Consider the following 11,990-nt stretch of genomic DNA (forward strand, 5'->3'; position numbering starts at 1 on the left):
AGCTCTTTCTCCCTGTAGAAAGCAAAAAGAGCTTTCTCTGTAATCAAACCCTTTTCCCAGTACTGAGGTATAGCCATCCAGCTTTAGCCTCCTTTTCTACCTTCCCATCCTCCCCCTCCCCCAGCATCTCTCTCCCACCCCACCCCCATCCCCACCTCCTGCCAGTCAAGAACATGAGACAGAACTTAACCAAAGCTGTCATCTATAGTCTTTCTCTGGCACTCTGTGGATAGTGAGTAGAATAGACTTAAATAATGGAGTCTGAGTGTTGGAAGAGATTGTAGAAGTCATTTGGCTCATGCTATCTAAAGTATGAAAGACATGGTCATCCATATTTGGAGAATGGGAATTCAACAAATAGTTGTTAAATGCCTACTGTGTGCAAGGCACTGTGCCAGTGGAGATACATTGTTTGGGTAAAGATACTGTCCATATCCTTATGGAGCTTATGGTTTAAGGGGGAAAAGGACCAAAAAAAGATAGCTACAATATATGGGGAGGAAGGACATTCTAGATACAGCATCTGTCTCTAGGGATCCTTCCTCAAAACCTCACTTGCATTGGACCCATTTACACAGGCATAGGGCAAAATCTGAGTAAAGGCACTGAATTGGAAAAATACTTTTAAACCATCGATTCAATGTTTATATAAAAAGGAGACTGAACTTGTGGTTTAGGGAATTTCCAGGAGAGGGAACTCATTCTACCAGTGCATGTAGGCAACTTTTCTGTACTTTATAATCTCATAGAGTCACCAGTACACTGAGAGATTAAGTCAGTTGTCCAGAGTCATTCTGACCATATATGTCAAAGACAGGATTTAAATCTCGTTCTTCCTGACAAACTTCCTATTATGCCAAAGCTTCCTCTATTCCATTTTTAAACACTTAGGAAGTTCTCTTTATACATAGAGTTGAAATCTGTCTCCTTGTAACTTCCAACTACCCAACATAATATTTCTGGGGGTGGAAGAGCCCTTTGCTTAAGACATAAAACTCAAATTTATACCAATGGCCAGAACTCTTCCCAAATATTATTCTTTCTCTTCTCAAGCTGAGATTCTGGGAATCCCAGGTTATATCTTTCCCTCAACATACATTTCTAAAGTCAGAATAAAGGACAAAGATGCCCATTTAATTTTCAGCCAAAAACAGTCACTAGCTAAAATCACTGAGGTGGGGGCAGGAGTGGGTGGGAAGAGCTGATGAAATGGAAGGTTAAAACCAAAATAGCAAACCATGTCCCCAAGGGTTGCTCCCACTGGCCTTTCCTATCCTGAAAGAAAATAATTAAAGCAAGGCCTGGTGCAAGTTTAAAAGTTTCTCTTTTCCCATAAAGATTTATGGATAGAAGACTCAAATAACTCAACTTCTCTGTCACTTTGCTTAATTGCTGTACTATCACCGACTTCCACAATGGAAAATCTGACTAGATGGCGGTCATGGCTTAAACACGGCTTTGACTGTTTCCAGCTTGCACAGCAGTTGTGAGAAAGAGGAGGAGGAGGGAAAAGAGGGCAAGGAGGGAGAGAAAGAAAGAAGAGGGAGGAGGGAAGGAAGGGAGGAGGGCAAGGAGAGGGTAGAGGAGAGTGAGGGGGAGGAGAAAGAAAAACATACTTCTGTAGAGGCCCGTTTGACAGCTCAGTGTTGGATCTATAGTTTCCCATAAAAATAAACACATGGGGCAGTATATGTGAGAGGGAGGGGGAGGGGTAAAGTGATGGTAGGGCAGGGGGGTGGAATTTATTGCCCATAAGCATTTCCCCCAATTTAAGTATCTTCCTATGAGTATCACATGTAGCTCAGAGAGCTAGGATTAGCAATTACTTCTTTGTCATCCAGTCCACAAAGTTACTCCTACAAGCATGGCCAAACACATACGCCCAACCCCTTACAAAGAACATTTTGCTAGAAGAGAGCTGTGGGACACTGAGTTGTTTAAAGCTGCAAGAGCTTTTTAGAATTTGTATCAATGGAAGCCAACTGTGATTTCACGCCTCTAAATAGTGAAGTGAAACATGACCAAACTCAGCCCAGAGAATGCAGACCCCGTGGAAAACAGAGGAAGGGATGTCCAGGCCAGGCTATGGCAGTGCATTAAGGCAGCCGACCTTGAGCTTCGATAAGGACAAATCCTCATATTTTTCCATCTGCTTTTCTATTTTTTTAAAAAAATTATTCCAGATATTGCTTATGTGCTACCAGATTAAATATCAGATAACACAACAGATGCTCTGCAAGGGAACACACACACACACACACACACACACACACATACACACACACAAAGGTATAAAAGAAATTCAACTGACTTGTCCTTTAGCTCTTCCTTCTTATTCCTTCTTTACTTTCTTCTTCCTTCCTTCCTTTCCTTTTCTTTTGTTTTCTCTTCTTTAGGCTTTATTTGTTGAAAGGGCATTTGTGCTTGACCTCCAAATTTTGTAGACAAGTTGCTGATGAAATTCATAAGTTTTGGGTTGCTCTGATATTGGGACATGTGTGGATTCCTTTCCACATTTTGGAACACCACTTGGAACTTTTTGGATCCTAAAGGTCTGCAAGTACTTCTGGGTCATTAATAATTTCCTTGAACTCTGAGATTCCTGCCACCATAGGCATGGCCCTTCTCACGCAAGGCATGTCTCTAAAGTTCCCAGCTATGTTTCCAGAAAACCAGGAAAAGAGCTAAACTGAACTCTCTCACTTCTCTGGTCTTCCTTCTCCCTTTGGGCTATTCATGTTCTTCTTGAGTTTTCTTCACCCTTTCAGTCTTTTCTTTGATCTCTCCCTCTACTTTTTTTTCACATTTTCATTGATGTTCATCAGTCTTCGGGGTCCTTGGTTATATTTCCTTCAGCATCGTACTGGCATTTTCATCATCGTCCAGTTTATGAGCTTTAACAAGATCACAAGCCAACTCCTCCCAGTGGCCAAGGAGTCTCTCCTTTTACACTTGTAAGGCTGAGCAGAGTCAGGGTTTATTTCCATTACTCTGTCACAATCTACTAGCAGCATTGGGCTTTTGCAATTTCATAAACATACTGGCTCTCTTGGCACGTAAAATAGCGACATGAGGATTTAGTCTGATGGCCTTTGTGAGTGTTCTGTGGCTTTCTGAAGCTCACCACTTTTTAGGGCATTCCTGGCCACCATCTTCTTTTCACTAGCCCTATCCATCATCTTATCATTATCTGTAAATCTTCATCGCCCATTTCTTGAGGGATGTTTAATTCACTCCTTTCTTATCAATTTCTCCATCCTTTTCTTCACTTTCTTCTGGACTTGGAGGTTCCTCTGGTTTCTCACTCTCAGCTTTTTCTTCCTTGATTCTTTCTTCTGATTTAGTTTTATGTGGAACAGGTAGGATTTTATCACCCATCTTCTCCATCCAATCTGATCCATGTACAGGAGGCCTAGCTCCTGTTGGCAAAACTTGATGAAGGTCTGGATCTCATTAAACTTTCTGCTGTCCATGTTGGGAAGAACCAGGGGCTGGGCTCAGGAGAGGCTAGATAATGTATTTAATGAGTGGCCCTTAGAAAAATCACTTCTGAGCCAACAGAAAAAGAGGTGAAGAGACTTTCCTCCATCAAAAAAAGATGCCAGTGAAATTGATCCTCCTTATTATTTTCCCATTTGGGAAATGTCAGCTGTGTGACCTTAACCTCTTGACTTTAGTTTCCTCTCTTAGGTCTGGTTTCAAAGATATGGTAGGAAAGGGCTTATTTTCTCCACAGAATATGAGATCCTATATAGCAGGACTTGGGTTTTTTATGTCTTTATATTACCAGCACCAGGTATAATCCCTGGTACATAGTAGGTGCTTAATAAATAGCTATTGAATTTAATTCCCTTACATCTAACCAGCAACAGCAGATGGCAGGAATGTAGAAATATATTTTGTATGACTTCACATATATAATGGATATCATATTGCTTGGGTAGGAAAGGGTCTGAAGAGAGAGGAAATTTGGAATTCAAAATTTTTTAAATGAAATATTTGTCTCTAGAGAAGGTGGCAGGGGGAGGGAAGAAAAAATAAAAATAGAAATTTACATGATAACTTTAGTACATATTTAAAAGGAATAGCAACTTGTACATAATAAATTTGCAGTTTCAGACACAATTATTTTTATTATGCTGTTATGGAAATGCTTGTTTTATTCCATAAATTAAATATTAATTTATTTAATATTTATATATTATATATAATAAATATTTAAAAATAAAATTTTTTTAAATAAAATAAATGTTACAAAGAGAAAGAAAGAGATAGCAAGGTGTGGTGAATGGAAGGCCAGTCTTAAAGTCAAGAGGTCAGATATTCAAGTGTAATCTCTGACACACACTGACTGGGCTAACCATGTACATTGCCCCTTGACAATTCTCTAAAACAAGTTGTTGACAGCTGCATTAGGAAAAGGACTTTCCACACTGGAAGTTTCCCACATCGATGAACAAAAAGTAGACACATGGATGCATTTAGTTCAGCTCAGTTATTTACATGTACAAAAACTTTCCTGATTCTCCTTCATCCCCAAATGCTAATGTCTTTCCCTTAATGACCTTGTATTTTTGTATATATTTTTTCATATACATGCACATATTATCTTCTCCAATAGAGTGAACAATGAATGCTCATTTCTGTCTGTGTGACTCAGGGCTCAGCATAGCACCTGAAATACAGCAGGCTCTTAATAAATTTTTGTTGATTAATTAATTCTTGAAAGGACAATTCTAACAGATTTCATCTAAAACAATTTCGAAAAAAGGCAAGCAAGTTACTAGGTTTCTTGTCCCATCATATACATGATCTAGTTAGAGGTGGCAATGGTGCAGCCTATGGGTGTCATATAGCCTGAAACACTCCCAAACTAAGCCCAAACCAGATTAAAATGTAATTGGGAAATATTTGAGAAAATAAATAAAAATACAACAAGACATAGATAAGAACATTACATTTTAAAACTAAGTCAACATGTAGGTTGTAAGGACTTTACACATACTTTAATGGTCCCTGTTTCATCTGAGTTTGACAATCTTGACTTAGTTTATTTTTCTGAACCAAAACTTATCTATTTATGCCTTCAGATCTTGCCCTGGAGCTGTTCTCAATTTGGTCAACCCATAAGCTATTTGAGAAAATAAGAATACTGGGACTTAAATTGTAAACACTATAAAAGGACCACAATTGAACAGCGAATAGTAGAAAACAGAGGTAAATTTCTACCCATATGTAGCCCAGTCATGTTTTCTCCCTTCTAAGTTGGCTCACTCAGCTGACTACACTCAGACTGTCTGGTCTGAGGTTCTCATTAAAGTGCGTTTCAGACTTCTACAGCTCAAAATAATAATAATAATGATAATGATAATAATGCCAGCATTTATATAGCACCTACTGTATACCAGGCTCTGCAAATTTGTTTTGCAAATACTCACAACAACCCTGGGAGGTAGGTGTTATTATTATCTCTATTTTATAGTTGAAGAAACTGAGGCATAAAGAGTAAGTGACTTGTCCAAGGATACTCAGTAAGTGTCTCAGGCTCTCAGGGTCCTAAAAGTAATTCTAGTGTGAGGGCAATACATTCCGACCTTGTGGTTATTGTTGTTTAGTTGTTTCCAGTCAAGTCCAACTCTTCATGTCTCCATTTTGGGGTTTTCTTGGCAAAAAAATACTGGAGTGGTTTACCATTTCCTTCTCCAGCTCAATTTACAGAGGAAGAAACTGAAACAAACAGGGTTAAGTGGCTTGCCTAAGGGCACACAGCTAGTATGTATTTGAGGTCACATTTGAACTCAGGTCTTCCTGATTCCATGCCAGGTGCCACCTAGCTGCCCCTATATTCCTACTATTCACCACCATAGCAAATGAGTCCTCACCAGCGTGCTTTCCATTTACTGCAAGTCACCATGACATCAGTAACTGTTAAACATAAATTATTTACTTAACAAAGAGGTAACAGCAAGAATAATCATAACACTTGCTCATCAGAAAGCAGATGCAGGAATAGTCATCCCATTTTCCCTATAGAAGGTAAAAAGCAGAGATAATTACAATGTTTACTCTATAGATGTCAGAAGCAGGAATAATCAAACATTCACAGATTATACTACAAGCCTGTGTTACACTCTCTCACCAACATGACCAGTGTCTGTGGGAGAAAGGGCACCCAATTATAGAAACCTAATAAAAAGGCATGTGCATGAGGAAATCCATGTGCCTAGAACACTTCTATATTGCAGTCCATGATGTCCTATTCCCTTCAATCAACCAATCAATAAACCTTTATTAAGTGCCTATTATGTGCCAAACACTGCAATAGCTACTGAGATGACAAGTACAAAGAATGAAACAATTCTGGAAACTATGTTGCTTATAGCTGAAGATTCTGAGATTAAAGAAAGACTGTGATCATGGACCATGAAAGATGCAATAATTGTTTCACATATCTTTAATCCAATGGAGGCTGGATAACTCCTTCAGGGAAGGAGAGGGATATTAGAGCAGGAATTTGGACTAGACGACCTCTGTGGTCTCTTCTAAGTCTAGCACCCAATGAGCCTCTAAGGATTCCTGTGTGTGAAGTGAGACATTCATGCATCAGTTCTATTCCACGTCAAGATTTCCAATTTATGGATTCTTTTTTGCCAAAAAGGATGTACCAAAGTAAATACTGGAAAAAGACTCAAAAGGAGGGGAAACAGCTGTCAAAGTAGTGTCATTTCATCTTGTGACACAGTCTCAAGATTTGTGAATCAAAGGAAGGTCACAGGCATGGTGGACTGGTTTCGGGAAGACATTTGACAAAGTTTCTTGTGACAGGGATGTCAATGAAATAGCAGAAGGCAGCAGAACAGTACAGTTATGGGAATTAATTGGTAACTGACTGGGCAGCTACACCTGAAGAGTGTTAATTAAGGGATCATTTGCAACCAGAAGGAAGGAGAGACATGTAGTGTAGCTTTGTACTCAACTCTGTTCATTTCTACATTTTGATTGGTGACTTGGAGGTAGAAATGGAAAGCATGCTTGTTATATTTATAAATGACACAAATTGGGGTGGGAGGGTAGATTTTTTAAAACGTTGGATGAAAGAGTAAAAATTCAGAAAGATCTTTCAAAATCTTGAAAACAGGATAAAACTAATAAGATTATTAAAAAAAGAATTTTGGTCTGAACTTGTTATTTCATCAGTGTGAGAAACTCCTGCTCATGGAGAAACACCTTCCAACATTATAGATCCCAGGACCCTAGATCTTGAGCTGTATGTATTCGTCCTTTGTTGCCAAAGAAGACCATGCCATTAGAGAAATAATGATATAACTTGCACTTGATTTTTTTTGAGTGAGGGAGAGCTGTATAGGTCACCAGCTGTATAGGTCACTTCTCCTCCAGAGCCATCTGAATCCAGTGATTAGATATTCATCAGGATGACCAGAGATGACCTAGGATGAGGCAATTGAGGTTAAGTACCAAGGTCACACAGCTTGTGAGAGTCAAGTGTCTGAGGTAAGATTTGAACTCAGGTCCTCCTGATTTCTGCACTGGTGTTCTATCCACTGTACCACCTAGCTGCCCTTGAACTTAAGCTGAAAAAACACTCAAAGACCATTAGATATAGCCTCTCATTTTACAGATGTGGAAACTGAGACAAAGGATGTTACATGACTTGCCTAACAACACACTGCTTTTAAGAGTCAGAGGCAGGATTTAATTCAAAGTCTTCTGTTTCCACTATTAATTAACTTACACTTTTAGAAGAACAAAAAGAAATTTCTCAATAGTACAAACTTATGTGTGATTATATGAAATGTGTTTTCTTGTTGTTCAGTCATTTTTGAGTCATATTCAACTCTTCATGACCCTATTTGGGGTTTTCTTGGCAAAGATACTGGAGTGGTTTGCCATTTCCTTCTCCAGTTCATTTGACAGTTAAGGAAACTGAGGTTAACTGGGTTAAATGACTTGCTAGTAGGTGCCTGAGTTGAGCTCTGGAAGATGAATCTCCCTGACTCCAGGCCCAGCACTCTATATCCCTTGCACCATTTAACCGCCCAGCTGTTTTGTCAACATACATTAAATTGAACAATATAGTTACAAATCTGCACTATTTTGTATCCTCTTATGAACTTCTTTTGTTTATTTTATTGGTGCTCACTTCTTTTTCTTTTTCTTCTGTATATCTATATCACTTCCCATTCTGTCTCTCCTTCCCCCTCCCCCAATACAGAGCCTCTCATAACAAAAAAATTATAGTCAAAAAAACCAAATCAACAAATTGACTATCTGAAAATGTGTCTCATCTCCAGCTCTAGTCCATTTCTTCTCAGACAAGAGGAAGGTAGGCTGCCTACTTAAATGATTAGCTTTCTAAAGTAATGATTGGTCCCTAGGATCAGAGTCCTGAAGCCTTTCAGAGCTATTTTCCTTTAAATTATTGTGGTCATCAGGTAAATTGTTCTCATTTCCCCCTGTATCAATTCACCCAAGCCTTTCTAAATTTCTCTGAATCCTTCACATCCATTATTTCTTATGGCACAACAAGGGCCTATTACATTCATGTACCACAATTTATCCAGCCATTCCTTAGTGATGAGCACCTACTTTGTCTGTCTTCTCCTTACTGTCTTTGCTGTAAACACCCAAATATACCAAAGATCTGTACATGCTGCAAAATGGCTCATGGTGATGGTTTGTGTTCCATGTTGTGATAGCTTAGTGCAAATACCCACTCGCCTCATGATTTTGACTGTTTTGACGGTGGTGTTGATTTGCACACTCTTCTTTCATCTTGATCTCAAGTCATTGGTCTTTGATCTTAGAAAATTGAACTGAAAGAGAGGAAGGCAGTCCTTCAACAGGTCCATTCTCCCCGTTAGAAAGTGAAGCTATTTAGACTCTTCCCACGCCAAGGAGATCTCTTCCTTCTGTAAGAAGGTACAGAAACTTTCCTCTCCAAACCTGGATGAGCATGAGGTCCTTGGGGAGGATAGGGGGAAAATCAGCAAAAATATCTGTCTGAGATGACTTCCAAGAAAAATCTAATGCATGATGTGCTTAGAGGGAGAGCAGAATTTCTGATCATTACAATGAAAATATGAGCTAATATTTATACAATATTTTAAGGTTTGCAAAACACTTTACATATATAGGGTTGGGTTTTATTTTCTTTATAAGTGGCTGCAGTGGCCACTGTTTGCTTCTCATCTGGGATGACAGGAGCTGGGCAAGATGGCAGGAGTCTCCCAAAAGTCTGTTTTAAGCTTTAAGCAGCACTGGGTCTTTTAGGACACCCTGCATTATCTCTTTTGAGGGATCACAACAACCCTGCAAAGCAGGTGCTATTATCCCCATTTTACAGATAAAGGATGTGAGGTTGAAAGGGTAAGTGATTTGCTTAGAGTCCAACACATAACAAATATCTGAGTTAGGAATGGAACTCCGGTCTTCCTGACTCCAGGTCCAGAGCTCTATCTATTATACTACCTAGATACTTGATATAACAGATGAAGTCTGTCATACTATTTCTGATTTTTACTTTAAGTTCTTGTACACGTTGAGCTAATTACTTAATTCCCTCTGCGCCTTGGTTACCATCTTGAAAATGGTATAGTAACATAGTCTCCCAACAACATTTCCCTCAAAGATAGTGATTCTATCTTACACCACTTACCTAAACGGAAACCTTGCTTCCCTCTTTCCTCTTCCATATATGTCCATATATTGACTTGGGATTTAATGAAAGGAGGTAGATGAGATATTGCCTATAAAGCACTTTGCAAACCTTAAAGTCTTATGTAAAGGTTAGCTCTTAGCATTACTGTTATAATGATTAATCATCAATCAAAGCCTTGCAGCCGCTCAGATTAAAACACACATGTTTATTCTGAGTGTTCTCCCTTCCAGACATCCCCGTAAACCTACTCGCTGTCTGCTGTCCTACTATGTAGTAGTTTACTAGGACTTCTGACAAGGATATTTCTACATGCAGCACTTGGGAGAGAGTTAAGTTAGGCTTACTGGAAAAAAAACTATGGATTGTCTAGGTTTTGGAAAAACGAAGAAGAATACCTGAAGAGAAAAGGAGTGGGAGGGAGAGAACAAGCATTTATTAAATGTTATTATGTGTCAAGCACTGAGTCTTACAAATATTATCTCATTTGAGAAATTTTTAACAACCTAATTTTCCCCATTCTCCTCAAATACACTGTGTTCATCTGGGTTTGGAGAAGAATGGTTTTGTGCTGCCTTACAGAAAGATGAGATCTCTTTGCTCTGGGAAGGGACTAAACATTTTTATTTTCCAAACAACCATGGAAGGTGTTATTATTATCCCCATTTTATAATTTCAGAAACTGAGGCAGATAAGGGTTGAATGACTTGCCACGGTCATACTGCTCATAAGTATCTAAGGCTGGATCTTCCTGGCCTCAGAATCAGTGCTCTACTGGGTCACCTATTCACCTGTAATTGTGTGATCTTCCAGGGAAATGTGAAAGAGAATGATAGATGGTCATATTGACATGGTCATCTATACTCATCCACAGAGGTTTCTTAATTGTTATCTTAGCCTGAAAGATGAGTCTATTTCTTTTCTTTTTGGTTTTTGATGAGTCTATTTCCATGTTGTTGTTGGGTCATTTCAGTTGTATCATACTTTTTGCGACCCCAATTGGGGGTTTTCTTGGCAAAGGTACTGGAGTGGTTTGCCATTTCCTTCTCCAATTCATTTTACAGATGATGAAACTGAGGCAGAGAGGATTAAGTGACTTGCCCAAGGTCATACACAGCTAACAAGTGTCTGAGGTCAGATTTGAACTCAGGAAGAAGAGACTTCCTAGCTCAAAACCTGGCTCTCTAACCAATGGGATACCTAGCTACCAATAATAAAAAGAACAAAAAAGAATGAATGCCTTTGATATCATATAAAGATTCCAGGAGCAAGGCTGTTCTTTAATATAATCATAGAACCTAAAGTTAAAGAGGATTTCAAAGGCCATCTAATTCAATCCCCTTAATTTACAAATGATGAAATTGAGTAGAAAAGTCAAGTGACTTGCTCAAGCTCACATCCATCGTGGTGAAGGATTTGATCCACCTGTGTCTCTAGAATTAATTTCCACTGTACTATCTTTTGCCTATGAATTTTTAATGGAGAAAGGTTTGACCAAACACTCACAGAAGGTTCAATGACAAGATATTTTTAAGACTTTATAAATACTGATATTCAATGCCCCCCTCCTTCTCTCTTCTTATCTTCTTTTCCATTTTTTAGTCTAAAGGATTTTTCCCAGAAAGAGAAGAGGAAATAGAAAAAGGTAACTAGAAAACAAATGTATTTCCTACCTTCTTTTCTTCCTTCTTTCCTTTCTCCCTCCCATTCTTCCTTCTTTCTTTCCTTTTTTCCTTCTTCCTTTCCTCCCTTCCTTCCTCTTCTTATTTTTTCTTTTCATCCTCTCTCTTTTCATTCTCCTTCTCTCTCATTCTTCCTTCCTTCTTTCCTTCCATCTCTCTTCCTCCTCACTCCTTGCCTTCCCCTAGTGACTAAAACAATGACAATAAAAATTGCAAAATTTAAATACCACCTTAAATTTTACACATTAATTTTTACAACAACCATGTGAAGTGGGTGGTGTATTATACCAATTTTATAGATGGGGAAACTGAGGTTCAGAGGTTAAGTGACTTGCTCTAGTCAGACAACTAAAAAAAGTGTCAAAGCCAGGGCTTTGAACTCATCTTCTGTTGAACTGGTTTTTAAAAATATTTTCATGAAAAATGAAGGGAAGGAAAAATAGCAAATACAAAATGAGGTTAAGAAATAACCAGATATTTTAGCTACATCATTAAATATGTGGATTTTACCATCCCTACCCAAGGCAGCTGATTGTCATTGCACCTAATGCTGACACATAAACATTATAGTAATAAACCAGATACATAAATTAGTTCCATTATAACATGAACATTTTTCTTCCTTTACTCTT

General features: G+C 38.5%; 1 pseudogene; it reads right to left on the bottom strand.

Moving 5' to 3' along the window:
* Positions 1-804: 804 nt before the first annotated feature.
* LOC140498280 (hsc70-interacting protein-like) lies at positions 805-3,473 on the bottom strand (annotated as a pseudogene).
* Positions 3,474-11,990: the final 8,517 nt, after the last annotated feature.

This window comes from Notamacropus eugenii, chromosome 4 (assembly GCF_028372415.1).
Source record: "Notamacropus eugenii isolate mMacEug1 chromosome 4, mMacEug1.pri_v2, whole genome shotgun sequence".
NCBI classification, from domain to species: domain Eukaryota; kingdom Metazoa; phylum Chordata; class Mammalia; order Diprotodontia; family Macropodidae; genus Notamacropus; species Notamacropus eugenii.